General features: G+C 28.9%; 1 protein-coding gene and 1 long non-coding RNA gene across 3 annotated transcripts in view; one reads left to right on the forward strand and one right to left on the reverse strand.

The window, feature by feature from the left end:
- Positions 1-3,300: 3,300 nt before the first annotated feature.
- On the reverse strand, positions 3,301-8,348 carry LOC147810816 (uncharacterized). Its single transcript, XR_015432970.1, has 3 exons — positions 8,195-8,348; positions 4,119-7,251; positions 3,301-3,853 (listed from the first exon to the last, which is right to left on the reverse strand). It is a non-coding gene; the product is annotated as an uncharacterized LOC147810816 (long non-coding RNA).
- Positions 8,349-13,340: 4,992 nt separating this feature from the next.
- Mcr (macroglobulin complement-related) overlaps positions 13,341-22,376 on the forward strand; it is a 132,206-nt gene continuing 123,170 nt past the window's right edge. Inside the window, exon 1 of one of the 2 annotated variants that reach the window (XM_087160811.1) lies at positions 13,341-13,431. The gene's annotated coding sequence lies outside the window, so the exon portion shown is untranslated. Of the gene's footprint in view, positions 13,432-20,222; positions 20,567-22,376 lie in introns of those variants that run through there. The other variant, XM_087160812.1, reaches the window with a different exon arrangement.

The raw sequence follows: 22,376 nt of genomic DNA on the forward strand, positions 1-22,376 counted from the left end.
GGGGGGGGGACAATGAATCTGGGAAACGATATACTTAAAAAAATTCCAAACTAAAATAGCTCATTAATTTGGAAATTCTCAAGACGAGGTTAGAAAAAAAAATAATCTGAATATGCGTTTGAAAGGAATAATTGCGTTTGAAAGGAATACGCAATTATTCATGAAAGTCTTAATAGAAACTGAAAATCTAATTTTGATAAATTGACGAATTAAACGAGTATAAAAATAGTCTTGAATTATAGATTTTTTCGGAAGGGATCAAATAATATTTTAGTACCTATATATTATACTATTCACTAATATTGATTTATTTTTATATAACTTTAAATGCCATTTATATTTTATGATACTAACACAGATACTATTAATCAAAATTGTTTATTGATCATAAAACTAAGTTTATTTAATCAAAACACTATACTTTGCATTAAATACCATTAAAAATAAAATTTCGCAGAAATTTAGGATAGAATATTGCACTATCCTTTTAATCGAATAACCCGCTCAATTGCATAGATTTCGCTGGAACTGATGATATTTTTTTAAGCGGGGTTGACTGGTTAAGCCTTAGCCGTTGTTTCCTCAAAAATCTTAAAGATAACATCATTGATACTTTATAGCTCTATTTAATAACAATAAAAAAGAGTTATTGCTTGTACTTTATTTAGTTTTTTTTTCGCTATGTCATAATTTCAATCAACAACAGTTTCGCAATTGACTGATTGTTGACACGTTCTCAGCAGATCACCGAAGTCGAGCATCACTGGCCGCTGTCAGCGTGCGGGTGAAAAACTACTTGGATCAATCTGTGAAGGGACCGAGGGTGTGAGGTATTGGTTCTCGCTAAAATGTTATACGTAAGTACTTGACTTCACGCGCATGTCGTCGGTCTATCGAAGCGAAGGGAGCCTCACCTGTGCAGAGTTCAAAATTGTGATGGCATGTCTTCAGATGATTGTCAGGAATGTTTTCCAGACCGTTACCAATAGCCCATTGAGCAGCTTTAGTGCGACGTAAACAACAACAATGGAAAAAAAATTTACGTGGTAGCACTATGTCACCAAATTATCTCTAAAGTTATCTGAAATCACGTATTTAATTTGTCACGTCTGTCAAAATGTGTTTCGGTATAAGTAAATAATTTAAAAACAGCGGTAATTAAAATAAAATAAAAATTCTTTTGCAATGAAAGGCAAAATTAATGGGAAAGTGGTACTAATTTGCTTAGGAAAAACGTAGAAAATTACTTCAGTGTTATTAACCGCTGTTCCTCTTTTCTTTTTCTTTGACCTTTTAATTCCTAGTAAGAATATATATATTTTTTTGGTATTCTCTCTTTAAAAATAAGAAGATACAGCTGATAAAAAATATTTGATCAAACAGCTGATAAAAAATATTTGTTAGATTACGGAATTATAGATTTTACTGAAATATAAAATTCAAAATAATTAGTTTGGAAAAATCTTTTTTTGATTCATATTCAAAAATGTATTAATGATTTTGTAAATTAAAGAAGTTTCAATTATAAATAACTGCTTTGCTAAGATTTAAATAACTGCATATTAGTTAAATTGTTTGAAAGTGAGCCGCGTTTGAAATATTTGACTTTTTATGCAGAAAAAAACATGGTGTTTCACGTTATATTTCATCTCACCAAATATTAAAATTCTTAATTTATTTCTCACTTATCCTGACATGAATAAATACAAAGAAATAATGAAAAAAAAATATATTTAATGAAAATTCTGAGTCAAAGTGTTAATGCTGACACTCAGTTCATTTAAGTAATGTAATAGATGCATATTGAAATACTAAAAAGTAAGCCATTATGTTACAAAAAGCAACATTTATGGAGTTCAGGTACTTATTCGTTTAGATTAATCGTAAACAAGCGCCATACTATTATTGCCGCCAATGATGCTTAATTAATATAGGTAATTCCTTTTATATAAATGAAAAATATTACTTATTTACAAAAATTTCAAGTTAATGGTAAATTTCGATATTATGCCTAGTAATGCTGAATACAGTTAATCTTAATTTTAATGGGCTGAACTACAAAAAACAGGTTTTGTTATGTTTTTGCTTATTAATTTTGCCAGTATATACCGTTCAGTTTTGTCCACGATTTCATTGGGTTGTTCAGTACCGAGATATTGTTTTTTTAATTTTATTAATCCTGTTCGAAGAGTGAATATTCAGCTAGTTGAAAATAAAAAAAAGTTGAATTACAGTTATAAAAATTAGTTCGTTAAAAGTAAGTTAACTAACGCTTTTCGTTTCCCAAAACTCTGGTTTTTTTCTCAGGTCAAGAGCTAGCTCTTGTTCAATACTTATCAATATTTTAGTCAAATGACTTCTAAACGTACTATTGGACGTATTTTCAAAATTTTAATTAAATATAGTAGCATTAAATTCTAACTTGAGATTAATTTAAATTGAAATAGTTGCAGCGTTAAAGTAGTAGCACCTTGGATACATATGTACTATAAAATAGTATCTTTCTCTTGATATACATCTTCAAGAAAGAATAAATAAATGAGATATATTTTCTTTTGAATATATTTATTTTTAGTGGTAAGAGTACAGCATATGTAAAAAGTATAAAATAGGAAAAAAAAATTTTATTCAAGTTGGATCTGAGAATTTGAAGCACGTATATTTGTTTTTATTCTTACACAATAGACAGAATATGGTAGCTAGCTTGACTCTATGAAGGTGCTTGCAGATGCAATCATATAAGGTCTATGACCACTACTAGTGGCATCATCCTGAGAAAAAAAGCAGTTAAGTCTTTCTTTATAACTATTGCATAGCTGCCAACCTTAGGAATCAAAAATTAGGAACACTATATGCGACAAAATTATATGCACTAATTACGAGAGTAAGATAAAAATGTAACTATTAAATCATAACATTAATAGACATATAGTTAAATATGTAAATTAGTAAAACAAAACTATAAATGCTATCTTTTGTGGGAAACTTATAATATTAATATTTTATAATTAGGAATACCGGTATAATATATTAAAAACAAACATTACCTATTAATATATAATTATTTATCTGCACTGCATAAAACACAGGTAATTTATCTGCATAAAACACAGTTAACAATTATTTATCTGCATAAAACACAGGTAAATAATAATCTACATCATAAACAAATATTTCTGATGCAAGTGTTTAAATACTACAAAAAAAAAAATCCAAAAATAATAATTTAGTGAAATAATCAGCAACAGACAGCTATTGGAAAAATATTTTCCAATAAAAAGCTACTAATTACTAATTACTTTAGCACAATAATCACAGGATGCGTGCTTTTGGCGATCAGAAAAAAGGATTGGTTTAAAATCAAAAATTTTATGAAAATCCAGATTTTTTATAAAAATATCAGATTGGATTTAAAGATCAGGAACAAATCCCAAAAAATTCTGAATGGTTGGCAGCTACGCTATGGTCTGCTTAGTCAGCTGTAAAATAAAAGCATTTTTCTAGATAAAAAAATAGAAATCATGTTACCTTAAAATTCTACAGTGGATCAGAATCCAATCAAAGACTTCAGTTATATTAATAACTGACAACCGTGCCAGAAAATAAAGAGCTTAATTATTTTTATGAATTTTAAAAATATACAATTATATTTAATACATATAGCAAAATCAATGACTGAAATGTTATCTTGTTACGGTACAGAGATATTCTTCAAACTAAATGAGAATCTGCATAAACCATTGTAGAAAATCGAGTCCTGGTAAACATATCTCACAGAAAAGCTTTAAGCAGACAATGCTGTGAGACTATTCCCCGGGACAAACATGAATCATCAGTAGAATCCAGGCAAAAGCTAGAAGAGAACAAGTTGATTCAAGCTTCAAATTAATATTGTAATCAAGATACCTTTTTAAGATTTCAACCAATGGTTAAGTATATAGATAAAAGCACAACTCTTCTAGATAAAAGCACAACTCTTCAACTTGTGAATCTAATAAAGGATTGCATACATTAGTTTGAATCAATTTGAATTACAGAGTGAAAGAACATTTAGCACAGAAGTATACGTTTTAAGTTATAAGCACAGATTAACAGAAAAAAAATAATAATTATTAAACCTGGCATATCCATCTTTTTCCATGCATATGGCATACTTGCGACACTTTCAGAGTGGTCTCACAACTCTTTTGGGTGGAAGCATCACTCAAACTCATACTCGGGGATTTGACACATATGTCACTTTAAAATCAAGACATAAAAAAGGAGTGTAAATTATTGCAACGTTAGGTTTGTTGCTCGATTTTTTCTTTTAAATTCTTTTTGCAGATCCCCAATTTAGTCTACTTACATCTGAAAGAGAGGGGAAGTGTCTGATTAATATTATTTAATATTTCTATTGCAGCATCAATAAGGGTTTACACATAAAGACTAATGGCTTTAAGAACAAGACAATCACAGGACATCACAGCATTTAATAGTTAGTCACAGGACAGATTTTTTTATAATTTCTTTACACAACATAAATGACCCCACAGCCAATTGTTCAGTTGGTGTGTGCACTGTTGAGTAACTGTTTACCCTAGAGACAGCCACGTAGGCTTCTTAAAGGCACGAGTTCATGATGGATCATGGAATGTGCATGTTGTGTTATCCCCACGCTGACTTTTATTGATGAGCCAGTACATGTTGATGTGTTTGTCTATTGTTCAGGTTTGATTGCACTGCTCCCAGTTTTTTAGTATCTAATCATCTAAATTCTGTCGACATCACCAGTTCTTTAATGAATATTATTTTCTAAACTTTTTTCAAGAATAAAAAATAAAATCATAAATTAATTTTCTAAACTTATTAGTATCTAGATCAAACATTAAATTAGTTTTTATTTAGAATGCAATAAATGCCACTGATAAAAACAAAAGTAATAAATATTTTTGAAATAATCAAATTAAAAAAATATATATTATTAATTTTATTAATAAAATGAGGAATATGCTAACTGGAAGGGCACCGTCTTTTTCTTAACCAGGGTTTGATTAAAGACAAATACTGATAAACATTAAAAGATCATTTAATTCATTCTGACTTTAATTATTTTATTACCACTGTAATAATTTATAAACAGTGCTGTACTAACAGTAAACAATCCATACTCTGACAATACAGTTGGGGAAAAAAACTCTGGTAAATGCCACTGTTAATAATATACAATTCTCTGAATAATCAAAACAAAAAACATTATAGTAATAATACAGAAAGATACTAACTGAGACACTCGTATTAGCTTCTGTTGAGTCTACATCTCATTTAAGCTAACAAAGAATAGAATTAGATTAATCTCCGTGCAATCGGAAATTTTTTATAATCTCTTTTAGTGTTGAACAATATACCCATTGCTATTTTGAAATAGCAATGGGCATTATTCATTAGCGTTATTAGCATTATTCATTTAGTATATTTTACCAAAGGCGTTTAAAGTGGAAGAGAATTTATAATTCAGGGACAATGCTCTAAACAATCTTCCCTCTGTCCTTTAAGGGTAGAACCAGAATCATTGAGAGAGAGAACTAGTCATAAAATATTCTATTGCATCTAAACATTTTTCTGCATTGTGTAAAGTAGCACAGATAAGAATATTAGAAAAAAAAACACTCTCTACTGAATACATTCTGAATATTTTTCTTTACAGTATCATAGTACTAAATCTGTTCAAGTACTGTCAGGGATCTGTCCAGACATTTTGTGAAAGGTCCGTATTTGCAAAATTGAGAAAAAATTACTCGTAATTTGTGAATATAAAATAAACGTTAAGTCACATTCTTTCAACCAGGGTCCTGCTTTTGTGAATTTGTGCAAATAGGGTCTGTTATTGCAAAAAAAAAACTTTTTCAAGGAGTTCCCAACATTGTAAAATTATAATTAAAATTTAAAAAATAAACAGCAATTGCTGCTACTAAATTAGCGATGCAACATACAAATATTTGGTATTTTGCCTATACCGCTGAACGCAGAATATTCATTTCGGACGAATAAAGGAAGAAGCGTCTGCCGAAGACAAAATTTATTTCGTTTACATCTGACATTCTCCCCCCTCTCCTGGGAAGGGTTTATTCGATTAACAAAACAATAATGAAGATAAACGAATTTGTGAAGGGCCTGAGTAAAAGATAAATTATTTTGTGAAATGTCCGTTTTTATGAGAAGATATTTTGTGAATAGTTTGTTAACGGACCCAAATTTCTTCTAAACATATTTCTGACCATGACTACTCTTTCTTATTTGTATGGGATGAGTTCTGGTTATCTGGCTAAATGTCAAGACAAGATTACAATATTTTCATATAATTAGTATATAAATACACTTCCTTTTTTTAGCATTCTTCAAAGATGCTTGCCAGTTGAATATGGCCCAGGCAGTTTAAATGTATGTGATCTTAACCAATACATTCATCCACAGATAAAGCTGATTCACAGAACATTAGCCCAAGTAAAATTCACAAAGTTTTAATTACTTCATCTTCATTGAATTGCTTTACAGTGACATTTTCAATATCAACAAAATGTGGATGCATATGCTGATCTTTTAGCAAGAGAAATTTCTAAACTCTTCGTTCGAGAAAAACAACTCAGGAATATTTCTGTATTGTGATCCGCCGCGACAACTACAATCGCCATGGTGTTCAACAGATTTTAAACTTGCAAATTTAATAACAAACAAATAAAAAAAAATACATGTCGACAGTTGCTCGGGGGTGGTTACGAGTTATACCTTCCGAGTTCTCTTCACTTTTTTTTAGACTGGCGGCTGGCTGCCCTGAATTATTCTTCCACAGATCACTAAACAAAATCTCCCCAATAACCCCACAAATTTTATTAACCACAAAAGCCAGTTTTTTAAAGTTGGGCATTGTACCCAATTGCACATCATTAGTTCCTTTATTTTTAAAAAAAGCAAAATAAATTATTTTTTTATAGCACAACCATAAGTAATATTAAAAAATAAATAAATCAGTATCTGAATTAGAATAGTAACACAAGATACAAACAATGCCAACAAATGGTTTAGATACATAATCATTGAATATGTAAATAAATTACTTTTTAACTTACCAACATGAATTAAGACAAAAACACTATCGTTCCTTCACAACTGCATACTTAATTTGTCCACACCGATTCCAGGGTGTGCAAACATCGATATCCCATTTTCATTCAGCATTTAAGTAATTAGCTAAATACTTCTCCAGGGAATCACCTAATAAAAAAAAAATAACAAAGTATTTTATTAGTTTGTATTTTATGAAGAGAAAGAAGAAATATGAAAGGTTTGCTTTACATTGTCCATTTATACGTAAACTGTCAAAAATCTTAGGATAATGAAAAAAATACAATTATAGATATAGTTTGAGAAGTTAAATAATTGAAAAAATTCAATTTCATATTAATATCCAATAAAGATAACTTAAATTTAAGATAACTTGCTAATCTGAATTATCTTCTAATTTAGTATAGTATTTGTATTATTTATTTTAAATAAAACAAATTATTGAGTACAAATTGATTTGCACATAAATGTGATACACCTACAGAATAAAATTTTTTATTGAAAGTATGCATGCTCATAATTTATTCAATAGTTAAGACAACCTAAAAGAATAATAATGAATGCAGTAACTGTGAATGAAAATGATAAATATTATCTAATTTTGTTCCATTTCTCTCAGAATTTGTTTTTAGATTAGTTTACAATAAAATTGAAACAAATTATTTTAGACATGATCAAAAACTCTTCACTATTTTTAAGAAAATTCAATATTAAACTTTCTATATAAAATAAATTTTAATTAGCAATATATTTCCTAGAAAAAAAAGATACCTCTGTATTATGTCACTAAAATAAACATAAATCAAGTAATTTAACTAAATGAAATTTCATTACTAAGCTGCTTCACACATTTTCGACAGATCAAACAAAGGATTTCTAAGGAAGCAGAGAAAAACTTTGATAAATGAATTTTTTTATAACGATTTTCTTAAAATACATACATTTTACAAACTATTTACTTCAAAATCAAAAGCGTGGTATTCACAGATATTTAATAAAATTCATTAATCTTTCTTAAATTTCATGTAATTTTTTTAATATACTGCTATGAAACGTACACTAATATTATAAATCTTTAATTAATAAGAATTACCTGTAATTAAAACTTTCATGATGATAAAATATGAAATCCCGCGCAGTCTAATACAGAAAATGGCTTCCTCTAACAATAGCTTTTGTTTAAACAACGCCAATTGCTTTGGCGAAAAAGTTTGTAGGGTCAATCAATGTAGGGTTATAAAAAGATTGATGGATAAAAGCTAGCGTCAAGCTCACTCCGCCCAGTTACCAATTCCTAAATTGACCAAATATCGAATATTTTCAAGCTTTATTTTCACTAGATATAATTTACGCACTTCCAACCACCATAGAAAGAGAATTAGAGACTGATTGGTGAAATGGATGCCCTTGTGAAAAACTCTCCAATCAGCGATCGGAGAAAGCGACACCGGTTTTATAGAATCTATAATATACAATACTTAGAATGGGTAGAAAGAAGTATTAAAAAACGTAAATAAATATTTATTGCGTAAAAAGTTCAAACTTCAAATTTTATTGAACAAGCAGAGCCAGTTGCTGTTATAACTTTTCGTAAATAATTCAGTCTCCTTATGCTTTCTGGCAAGATTCCTATAGATTTTGTTTCCCCTACTTTTTGTGATCCTCGTCATGAACAATGTATTAAAAAAGATATAGGTTACATTATGGACAACTTCTGGTGTTTAAAAATTGCTAAATCACCGAACAAGGAATCATATGCTCCTTTTTTATTTTTTGAACGAGATAAACATCATCCTAATGTCCGCATTCGCTTTCAACTGCAATTTATTAATCTGGATACAAAGGAAGTATGCTCAACGGAAGGCAAACGTGTATGTAAAAAAGAGGTTAATTTCAAATTGAAAACTCAAAAGATGTTTTCCGGTAAATGTACACTATGTGTTAAGGGGGAGTTAGAGGTTCATTTATTGCAATTTTCACAAATTCAACCAGCACCCCAATTCCAAAATTTGCCAGTACCCCAAGCATTGAATACATTATCGCACGATTTCAAGAATCTGTTTTGCAACCAGAAATTTTCAGATTTAGTCATAGAATGTGGTCCTGACGAATTTCCTGCTCATAAAAATATTCTTATTGTCAGATCTTCTCTTTTTTCTGAAATATTACTGAAAAATCCCCAAAAAGCCAGACTTAATATTAGTAACATGGACCCTACTGTTTTTAGAGATGTTTTACTTTATATTTACTCTGGTAAGACTCCACATTTCACTTTCCAATCAGCATGTGACCTTCTTGGTGCTGCTACTAAATATGGAATGAAGGATTTAGAAACGATTTGCGTTGATTTCATTAATCGTTCATTTACACTAGAAAATGTTTTTGGTTTATTTTGTAAGCATGAAATGGCACAGTGTTATGCTTCAGACTTTATTGTTAAAAATATCGAATTTATTGAAAATTCTGAACAATGGAAAATCTTTAAACAAGAGAAGCCAGACATAGCAACAAATTTTCTTAATTTAAAAAAAGAACAGATAAATGATGTCTTTCCTGTTTTGTCTGAAATAAAATAGAAGTATTTGACAATACTCTTTATAGAAATGATGTAGATTAAATATTTTCTACACGCCGTCTACACTACTATAAATTTTATATTGATAAACTTTGAAGATATTTTATATTCTTTTGATATAGTTGGTATTTTACATGCCATCTTAGAGTTCATAAATAAATTTACTACATCAATAACTGTTTAAGAAAAAAATTTTAAATCTTGCATTGAAATTTTTTGAAATAACTGGAAAAACATGACTTTTCTGCTTTGTCTGAAAAAATTAAATTAATGGGAACTCATTTTGTGGAAATGCAACGGATTAAACTTTTCAACAAGCTACGTGAGATTTATAAATTTTGTGTTAATTACTTTTTAGAGATATTCTACATTCTTTTAAAATTGTTATTTTAAATGCCTTTTTGGACTTGGAATTCATAAATAGATTAACTATATCAATAACTGTTTAAAATATATATATGAAATTTATTTAAAGCAACTAGAAAATTATGTCTTTTCTGTTTTGTCTAAAAAATATATTTACAATTTATTTTGTAGAAATGATTCAGGACAAATTGAAGTTGTGTAAATATTATAAATCTCATATTTGTAAATTTTGCAGATATTTTGCATTTTTTTGAAGTGGCTGTTAATTTTCATGCCTTTTTGGATTTAAATTTCGTAAATAAATTTAATATGATTTAGTTAAACTTGTTTAGTATTGTTTGAATGAATTAATTGTCGAATTCAACAAGACACGATTTATGATAATTCTGTTTTTATTATAGCATATGTTTTTGATTTTTTAAAAACCCTTCTTTAAAAAAAAGACAGATATTGAACTTGTATTTTGTTTGAAGATATTGTATCTTATATTTTCATTAATTTTCATGTTAATTAGTGTCCCTACAAGTCGTTACATCAACACCACTTCTTAGATTAATCTTTTCATGTACCTTGTTATTTGGTTAAAAGGTTATTTCATAAACAATGATGTTTTGTCTGTATTAAATTTTGGTTAAAATTCCAGTTGTTATTACTTAAAACATTATAAACAATTTTAACATACACAAATTATTTCAATTTTTCCATTATTACTTTCTTTTTTCAAAATTTGCACTAGTAAATAAAGTAATTGTCTGCAAAATTCTGTATCTGTAATATTTTTAGATTTTCATTTTTATTTCGTTTAAACTTTCATTCATATATTAAATTTACACATTATTCATTTTTCGAAATGGAAGTTCCAGTTTAGTCACACATGAAAAATTCATTTTTTATTCCATTTTTGAATACATAATCAATGTACAATGAAATCTCCAGGAAGGACCACCTCTATTTACGATAACTTTTGGGAGACACGTAATTTTTCTCATAGAATTTGTGTTGAAGAAAACTTTTAAAAGAGACCATTAAAACCTCTCCCAGCAACCGGGAAATCACCTGCACCAAATGCAGAGAAGGTCAAATAAGTAAACATGAAAAAATATAAACACAAAAAATTTAGCAAAACAAATAAGTAGATTAAAATGTAGTCAAATTATTTGTGAAAGGCTCTTATTTAGATAGCTCTTTTTGACGATACAACCTCGTGTTGCAAACAGAGTGCACTAAAGACGATGCTATCAATGATTCACTTCAGCTATCAATGATTCACATCTCTACACAAACCTCTTCTCACCTTTTAAAGCTAAATATTTTATAATAATATAAAATTAAATGCAAACTTAAACAAAAAACATAATTGTTTATTTATTTAAAATAACTTTATCATTCATAATTGGTAAATTTGTTTTTGCACATAATTATATTAATTGGGATTATTTTTAATGACGCTAAATTTTATTCATGGATCCATCTTTTCATGACACCAACAGAAGTGGCATTTCCGCCCCTAGAAAAGGACACTAACTAAAATTAAAATCATTTGCGAAAAATCATGTACCTTCGATAACAATTTTGAAGTCAATAACGGTAACCTCATAGAGCAACCACCTTCCATCATTTTATTGTGGGAGAGAGTGGTTAGAAAATTCCCTTTAAAAGCTAATACACTTTGACTTAAGTGTATCTATCTCTTAAAACTTTTGTGGCTGTTTAAAAAATTGCAAAATAAAATTTCGAAATTGCTGTTGACTTGATGTTTTTTTTCTTCCCCCATATGATATGATTCATAACGCATATAAAGGAGAATTTTTCCCAGTTCTTTTCGTTGAACTCAAAATTCAATGAGAGATCATTATAAAAGAGATATTTAAATGAAATTGAGAGAACTAGTTCTGAAATGTATTGGTTCCACAGTGAACTGACTGTAAAGCACGATTCAAAGACAGCGGGTGCTTGACCACTTTGATCAGCCTGTGAAGAGACAGAGGTGCACGGTATTGCTCTTTGTTGAACCATTCTACCATAAAGTGCTCGACTGCTCCCGCAGGTCGTCGGGCTACCAAAGCGGAGGTAACTATCACCTAAGCAGTGGATTGTGATGGCAAGTCCGATCATTTTCAAGGAGGTTCTGAACATAGCCAATAACTCATTATGCATCTCTAGAACGACGTAACTACTACTTTTACTTTACTAAAATAGCAGTCTGCTATTCATCTTTCTATACTGAAACCAAGCGTCTCATTCAAAGCCTTTTAATGTAATAATAAATCTTCTATATTATCAGTAATTCATAACATTAACCTGAAACAAGGAAATCATATTATATCATATGTTAATAAAAGATCCCTAGCATATTTTTCTTATACTACAGCTCCGCAGTTGAAGAAATTAGTGAGACAAAATTCTAAGTGTAATTGAAAAAAAAAAATGGTCAAGAATTTTCGGCAAAGTTCTAATTTTAACTTAACAATATTAATTTATTCTGCCGGCCAGAATAGTCTGGTTGGCAAGGAACGTTTGTGAGAACGGGAGTTCGAATCCAGCCGGCTGAAGATTCCCCGTGTAGTAAATGGTGATTGGTGCACGTAAAATCTATCAGGTCGCAAAGTCTTCCATGTTCCCATAACAAATCAATGCCTCTGGTGGTATTGATTTGGAGATTGATCGTTCTCTAGTTCAGATCAAAATTACGATATGTGGTTGAATGAGTGGGGCCGTCCTGTAAACGAGTATGTCGTACGGATGTTGCAAAAGTTGAATTTTTGGCCATAGATGGCAGCACTAGAAAACAAGAGCAGTTGCTCCCCCGCTGCCTCAATGGCCGACGACAACAACAACTTATTTTGGCCAATTCTTTTAATTCTACAGATCTTATAGATGACAATCTTTGAGTATTTTCGGAGTGAAAGAAGAATTAAAGTGCATCGTATTTATTTATAACCAGCGTTGAACTGCCGACCTAATTCTGTGTTTATGACTATCAATGTTCAGCTCCGTAGCCTTGTCATTTTGAACCCAACCCAGAAGACAAGGGAGCTCTTGGATTAAGCATTGGGACAAAGTAGCCATGGAAAACCACGAAAACGTCCCACGGTTAGTCTGATGACAAGGGTACTCTAACCTATGATCCGTCTACCCCTGATGATATTTTGAGTCAGCACAGTTATGGGTTTGAGCCTGAAGTTGAATTCAGATCAATCAGCCACCGCCGGTATTCGTACACCTCATTGGGAGGCGAATGCTCTATCCCTTGAGACTCTTTCAAGTGCATTTGGTAATAAGCAGTCAACATGCGAGTGGGAAAAAATTTTGCAGCAGACTAAAAAGCCATGGGGTTAAGAAATATGTAATAGACGACCCTTACGGAAAATTCGAGGTATTTTTCAAAGGTAAGAAGGAGGTTGTTATTTAAATATGCCGTTAAGTTGAAAAGGGTGTAAATGTGCTCCTCAAAATTTACCTCAAATATACCTTAAATATACTTCCAGTGGGATATATGTATCAACCTGAGGTGTTTCATCTTATATCTGTGGAGAGGTAGATAAGATGTTTCGTTTTCAACCTACTTATCAACTTGAAGTATACTTTTTTACACTCGTGGAAGTATTTACTCAATAACCTAAGGTGTTTCATTTAACACTTCAGGTCATTTTTGATCCATCTCAAGTGTATTTTTTTGACAGTTGGAAAGGTAATTTTTTACTAACGTGAGGTGTTTTATATTCTACCTCACGTTATTATACTTCAACCTCGAGTATATATTTCTATGCTTGTAGAGGCATTTTTTTTTTTTTTTATCAATTTAAGGTGCGTCATTTTGCACATCAAGTTATTATACATCAACCTCAAGTGTATTTTTCGGCCGTTGGGTAGATTGTTTTTTATGAACGTGAGGTGTTCGATGTTCTATTTTAAGTTATTATTTTTCAACCTTAAGGGTGGATTTATATTGTTTTTGAGGTATTTATTTATCTACCTGGGGTATTCCATTTTATTCTTCCGTTTATAATAAATCAACTTCAAGTGTACTTTTTGACACTTTAGAAAGGTTATTTTTTATTAACGTGAGATGTTCCATGTTCTTCATTAGGAGTTCAAGTATAAAGTTTTGTATTTTTAGAGGTATTCATTTATCAACCTAAGATGCAACATTTTACACTTCAGGATTTTATAGTTCAATATAAAGTTGCTTTTTTTAATTCTTGCAAAGGTAATAAATCACAAACATCAGGTGTCATACGGTCCGTTTAGTTTTTTTTTTTAAATTTTGAACGTCAATATTATTAATATTATATAAAGAATAAAGTTTATACCTTTCCTTTTTTTTTCACTAGTAGAGATCGTCATTCTTCAACCTGAAGTTTGTAATATCGATATTTCACCTTCGGAAGTAATTGATTATTTTGTTAAGTTATAAAATGAAGTTTCAAATACATAATTCTTCTGTGATTTTAATAGATTCAATTAACTTATCTTGAAATGACACTTATCCGAATTCCACAGCTAAAAAAATTATTTGTGGGAACTCACATTTTTATAAGGTAGATGTCAAAGGTGCTTGAATTTTTAAAGCTATAAAACTGCGAATTTAAATAATTAGACAGCTGTATATTCAAAATACTTTTATTTAAAACTAAAATTTCAGTTTTATTACAAACCAACAAAATTATTTTTAATATTAATTCTGTCCCTCTGTTGAAACTTGGAAGTATTGGAACCTAAAAGAGAAAAATAATAACAAAAATGAAAATCATATTTACAATAATAGCGGCAGGTTTTAAAATGTTAGAAATTGTTTTTTTCATGATTTAAATTGACTGGAGGAAATTAATTTTTTTTCTTCAGATAAATGGAGTTCCACTTCTGTCATTTCTATTCAATCCTTGTAACTAAAAGCATTTAAAAAGTGTGACAGGTAACACGAAATAAAGTACATCGAAGACAGTACTACCACTAACAAACTTTATAGAAATTCAAATATATAATTCCAATCTTAATAGGAAATTTTAACACCTTTTATTTTCTCATAATTGAACCTACATCTTTCATTACGGTACTTATAAGTTTAATAATTAGATTTTCTTTCTTTTTTCTTTCAAACCTTAATAAAAACTCAATAAGATTGGACAATAATTTTAAACTTTTTGTCAGAAAAAGTCACTTTTTGTCAGTTTCGCAAAAAATAGTTATTTTAATCAATGCAATCGTGAATCAACAATAATTTAATAACATAAAATTTTAAAGTTAGGTACCAATTTTTATGCATTTCTTACACCCAGTCGAATAAAACTAACCACAAGCTGATAAGGAGCATTTGTTTTAAAGTTGTGAGCAATTTTATGAGAGGAAAATGTCTAAAGAAAATGATTTGAAGTAATGCTTTTAAAAGAGGTCGAGTAAAAGATTTCCTGTGTAACTTATAATACCGAGCAGAATAAAATTAAATGTTAGTGGCTACCATATATGGCAACGTTACTTTTAAAAAGTAACGAGTAAAAGTACAAGTATTTTTAAAAAAAGTAACGAGTGAAAAGTAAAAAGTTCTTATTTTAAAAAGTAACGAGTAAAAAGTACAAGTACTAAACAAAAAAAGTAACGATTTAAAAGTACATTTCTAGGAAATCGAAAATTCAAAGTAACCTAAAATTTTATTGAATAATATTCTTATGTTCGTTAATGTTTTTGCAAAATTGTTGTTATTTATTTAATTATTTTTAATTTTGAAAGTTATGGATATTAATTTATTTTTAAATTTGGAAGAATATCATAATATAATTTTATAATATAATCGTATAATATAATTTTAAAATCAAACTTTTTATGGATTTGCACGAAAAAGAAATTTTATCTATTGATTTTAATTTTTAGTTTATTATTTTTATTTATTTAAATTACCATTGATTTAAAATTGTTTTACTCTTTAGAAAATATAAACAAAGCAAACACGGGGTTTCAGATAGCTTTGTGATCTTTGAGCTAGTAAAAAATAATTGAATGTACAGTATAAGTTGAAACAGAAGGTATTTATTCACAGCTTTTTTCTTTTTTTTTCTTTTAAGAAAGCTTACCGAGTTTTAGAAAAAAGAAAAAAGTAACGATTTCATTCGATATTTCCGTTACAAATACTTTTAATTTTTTCCCTAAAAAAGTAACGAAAGTACAAGTAAAAGTACTAAATTTAAAAAGTAACGAAGTACAAGCAAAAGTACGTACTTTTTACTTGTACCAGCGGTACAAGTAACGAAAGTAAAAGTACTGCCATATATGGTGGCTACAATCATTTGCTTAAATAATAAAACATATCTCTTAGGGTGAAATTAAAAAATAAATTATGTAATTTTCAAACAATAAATGCTTTTATTTGCCATTGATTTTATTCGATTCAGAATTAAAATGACATAAGAAAAAATACTGACTTATTTCTACAAAATTTAAGATTTCTGAAATTTGCTAATTTAAGTAATGAACTATACGCAGCTGAATAAAACCTCGGAACCTTGAAACAAATTATCATATAAATTTGAAATCGGGTTTTATTTAATTATGCTTAGTATTCGAATTGGTCATAACAATCTGCTTATAAAATAATAAGCATGGGTAAATTGCGAAAAAGTAATATGTAGTGAAAAATAACAGTTTGTGATCAAACATAAAAAAGTGAGCTAGTACAGTTACTAGTTCTGAACTATCAAATATCAGACAAACTATTGTTATCAACAATTACATAAATTCAGTAGTTTAGTATGAGAGATTACGTTTTATTCTTGGTATAAATTCTGAACTATTTCCCAGGAAAAGGTAAGTAGCAACTTCATCCTCTTTGCTGAACATGTGCTATATACAGCCTAGATCATCTCAGCAATATCCCGGTACTACTTGTGGATAAGCTCTGTATTACTAATAATTCGCATGTTAATCAAATTTAGAATGCAGTGTTATTATACATATTTTCACTCAGAAACATCAATATAAACTTTGCATATACATAAAATTGTCCAAGCAAACGATCACCATATAGCTGTAGTAGAATTTCAAAGCAAAATAGCTATTTTAAAAATTTTCACTTTTTAATGATTTATTTATAAGAGAATTTGTGGACATTTTATTCAATTAATCAGCTTGCATAGTGCTAAGGTAAAACATATACATTTAATCTAAATAGAATAATAGTTATATTTGAATAAATGGCAAACAATAAAATATACTGTGCGTAACCTGTTCGAACGATTCACTGATAACGTTAACCTATGCAACGACGAGAAACATTCCAATTGTTCTCCCTTATTGCTAAGCCTACAACAATAACTTCTAAGAATATCTTCCGACATTAATTATTTAAACCATCTGGACGCGTCTTTAAAACAAAAATAATTAAATTTAAGTTTGAAAATTGAATTATGTTTGATTAAAAGTGATAAAACTAAATCAATAAACGTCCTTACCGAGTTTCTCAAAGACTTTCGATTGTCAACACACATGCCATTTCGCTGGCCCACACGGAGCTCTGGGAAGTGAACTAGTTAATATGAGATGTATTTTGAACAACCTCAAAATAAGCTTAGGTATAAATATAATGACTTCATACATCTCAATAAATACTTCACTCTTTTTAGTTGAAATAAGGTAAATTCTTTTATACCTCATAAATACATCTTTTGTTACAAGTGTCAGAAAGACAACATGGTATACCTTAGAAATCACCTCATCAGTCTGGTTGATATGAATTGAATTTAAAACAACCTCAAAATAAGCTTATATATGAATAAAATGACTTTATATACCTCAATAAATACCTCACTCTTTTTAATTTAAATGACGTACATTTTTTATACCTCATAAATACCTTTTTTTGTTATAATCTGTAAGAAAAACAGCCTGTATACCTTGAAAATTACCTCAATCAGCCTGGTAACTGGTTGATTTGAAGTGAATTTTAAACAACCTCAAACTGAGCTGAATTGTATGTAAAACAACCTCGTACACCTCAATTGCAACCTTTATGAGGTATAATTTTTATGATTGTTTTCTCAGCAAACTCAAATATACCTCATTTATATCTCAAAACAACCTCAAATATATCTTAAATTTACGTAAGAGGGCAGATTTAATGCAAACTAAAACTTCCATGACGTTGTCATTTGAAATGGGGATTAACAGATTTTGCCAACTGAAAGCTTCAGAACAAGAAATAAAAGTTAGGTATATTCTTTATTTTTCCTTGTCAAGCGTATAAGCATGGTCATTTACTAATATTTACTAATATTTTTAATTACTATATATTTTTGAAAGCTGGCAAGTTGCCTTTCTAATGTACTTGCAAGCAATTAATCAATCACTCCTATTAATCATAAAAGATGCAAAGAATAATAAAAAAAGTATTAGCTTGTGTTAAAACTAATTTAGTTTAAAATTCGTACTTAAAAAGTATACGTACGCCATACGCTATCGTTCAAGTCATCCATGCTAATTCAAAAAAGAAATCCTTTCGGAACTAATAAAATCAAAAATAATAAATTATATAAAACAAAAACTGCAATATTGACGAGAAAAATTATGTTTTGTGATAAAAGGTTCGTGAAAGATGATCAGAATCAGATTTTTGGGCATTTCTCAATAAGTTCGGATTATTATTTCCGAGGATAATGAATAAAGTATACTTCAAAGTTTTTAAACAATTCATTCACGTATCCATTTTCTGGTATAACACTTTTTAATTTTGATTTTCTTAGCTTTGCAATTGAAGCCTTAATTAATTTTAAATCTATTTTTATTCATTTTTTTTATTTTTCATATAAAACAGCTTTCTCATAAGTAACTAAAAAAATCTGATAGTACTTGTTGTTACGAATATTTTTGGATGGATATGACATTTTTGGAATTCTCAAAGTGATAAAAAAAAACTTTAATGATTCATAAAACTACGTATATAATGTACTATAATTTAAGTAAGATAATTTTTGGTCGCATTTCGACTATTTCTGCTTTTGGTCAAAAGACTTTCCGAATTCGCGAATCTCTCAAATTTTTTAGTTTGCATGCAAAATATGTACTTAGAAAATTCGGATTATGTGTTAGAAACCAGTTGCCATCTAGTTAACCGACAGAGATCTTAGGAGTTTTCCTTTCCGTGCAACGCAGATGTGAGTTAATTACTTCATAAATTCTAACAAAAGGCAAGTTTCCTTGATATAAGAGTTTCCTTGTCTTCTGGGTTGGGTTTAATATTACAAAACAAAACAGTTGAATATTGATAGCTGCAAATACGATATGATTAAGCTGCTCCTTGCTAGTGCTAAAAAGATAAATTCAAAATGTCTGGCTCAGTCTGTAACATATATAATACAATGGAAGAATAATTTAATAAATAAATACTTTTGACCTTTTATAATCGTATTTTTCTATAATGCCATCTTGTTTTGTCAAAAAAGAAAATCTTTAAATAGAAAATAATGGATAAAATTTAAAAAATTAATTAACCTGACATAACTAAAAATTTCAACCTTAGATAAATTTAGCTACAATAACTATGTGATTTCCAGTTTATGATGGTTCCAGATGGAGAGAAAGTAAGGGAAGGAACTGCACTTAACGAATGTAAAAAATAAATTAGTAAATTTAGAACTGAAATCACATAAAAAATAAAAAAATTCATTATACAATCTTCGAAGCTAATTAAATGGTTTTTCTAATCTGGATTTATTAAGAAAGTAACTGTTTAAAACTATTTAAAAGGGAGAATCGTGTATATATATAACTTTTTTTTTTTTTTTTCGCAGACGATCAATGTTACGTTTTTGACCATAAATTATCATTGCTATCATTAATTATTTATTTAACGATACGCGATATCATTATCGTTAATTTTTTAAATAGCGTATGTTACTTTTTTTTTCTTGTTTCCGCTAACAATAAAACATAATTATTTAATAATCATCTTCCGCTAGAAATAAAACAAAATTATTTATCGTCTTCCGTTAGAAATGAAACAAAATTACTTATCGTCTCCCTCTAAAAAGAAAACATAATTATTTAATAATCGTTTTCAGCTTAAAATGAAACATAATTATTTCAGAGGGGGTTCATTAAATCAGAGGGGGTTAGAAAACCCCTTTACTTTATTTTCTCCTCAATGAATTGTCATATTTTTGAAGTTCACGTTTACCTCAACTGATGGCGCTGCGATCGTCGCACAAGTTGTGTTTACCTGCCAACTTGTCGAAATCGAAAAAGAAAAAACGCGGCAAGCAGCGCGGTACATTGACACTCTCGGGTCTTGACCGTGGTCAGTTTGACAGGTGAACATATAAACATAAACCCCTTGCCGTTAGATCGGAGGGTGAAAAATAAGTTTTCCAACCCCCGTTATGTAATAAAAGCGAGTTACAATTTAATATAAATCTGTTCTATCTTCTGATTGGAGCGTCTAGCCTCGGGCTATGTTGGGGCGAAACCTGCAAATATCGTTGAATTCCTTACTTTACGCTGTCTAAACACAATCTACCTGATGCATCGGTCTTGTTTCAGGTGAGTAATTCAGAACGTTTTATTTTGAATTTAAATTGTTAAATTTAAACTTTTCTTTAATTGTGTTGAATTAGTTACTATAGTTGAATGATTACAGATGTTATTCTTATAAGGAGGGTATAAAAACAGATTTCATTCATTATTTAAATTGAGAGTTTTTGTTTTTAAATTGTGCGGCAAACTGTTTGGGCGGTGCCACTGCGCGTGAAAAAATGTGTTTTTTGTTGAAAGTAGGGTTACATTTTATGAAATTTAGAGTGATTTGCGTTAATCAGCTTCATGGAGTAAATAAAAATTTCTAAAAATAAAGGTTTGATTTTTTTTCTTTTCTTTTTTTAAAGTTTAATTTCTAGTCCTCATTTTATGACCTTATTATTTACTTCCACTTTGTTGTTATAGCTGAAAATTAAAACTGTATTTGATTGAAAATAACTGACTTTGGTTTAATAATCGTTTTGAACGATTTGAGTTTAAATATTTTTAAAATTTTTCTTTCGATCAAACCATGTGGAGTAAACCGCCCCGAGAAGTTTTCATCATACAATTCGCGGAAGGGCACCACAGTGTTTTGCGTTTCTTTGTTATTATTATGATAATTTTGTTTATAATCTACATTCAGTTTTAAATGCAAATGAAATTATTAAATTCTTCAAACTTTTTGTCATCCGATATTTTGCAAAATATGAATAAAATAAGGATCATTTAAAATTGATACAACAATTTAATTTTTAATTTATACAATAATAGTACAGTCAAACCTCGTTAATTCGACACTCTCTGGACCTCTGAAAAACTGAAGAATTAAGCGGAGTGACGAATAAACCGGAGTTGCATCGTTTTTCAAAAAATTGGGAAAATACCCATAAATTAACATAATTGACTGACATATTATCTAAAAATACAACTTTAGGTAAGGTATATTTCATATTACCTTACCTAAAAATACATACCGAAGCGCTTTGGTAACAATTTTGTTAAATTTAACTATAAAATATGATTTTATAATGTGTGATAAAATTTGGTAAATGGGGTGAAATATGATAATTTTATCATATTTCAAACCATTTACTGTCTTAAATTTTCTTTTCAGTTTTGTATTTTTTAATAAATGTGTGGTGATAAAAACTACAGTTTTTAAAACCAGAATTTCTGGTTAACCTCCTCATTATTAATATCATCTCATAATCAATATCATTATTATTATCATCTGGTTAACCGCTTCATTATTAACATATACCGCCTGATTGTTAATATCATATCTATATTATTTTCACCTCATTATTAATATCATTATTATTATTATTATCTTGTTAACCGCCTTATATATATGAATGTAAAAATTAACAAATGAATAATTTAAACACCGTATATTTTGCTTTTTATTACCAAAATTATAGCTTTTTTCACCAGAAATGTTATCACCGTGCAGAACAGTAATTTTACCAGAATTTTTTTTTCATTGTGTATATGGTAACTATGGTAAAAGTGAATGCAATAAATAATTTTTAATTGCATATTTATATTTAAGTTTGTTATGTTGAAAAATTAAGATAAATAAAAAAAAAAGAGCCAACTTTATCGGTTTTTAAAAAGTTGTGAATTTTTCTAACAGATTCATCTTATGAGTCCAATTTAAGTGGGTATATATAATACGTTTCGTGTATCTTGTTTTACAGTAAAATAGTTCAATAAAATTTTTTTCAATAAAGCTTCTTACAGAGACATAATGCAATAGAGAATTTTTTTACAAATTCAATGGAAAATGTCAATCGATTCCACAATAGGAAATTAATAATAATAGAATAAATCT

Source organism: Parasteatoda tepidariorum, chromosome 4 (assembly GCF_982258835.1).
Source record: "Parasteatoda tepidariorum strain Cologne lab strain chromosome 4, Ptep-v5.0, whole genome shotgun sequence".
Taxonomy (NCBI): Eukaryota; Metazoa; Arthropoda; class Arachnida; order Araneae; family Theridiidae; genus Parasteatoda; species Parasteatoda tepidariorum.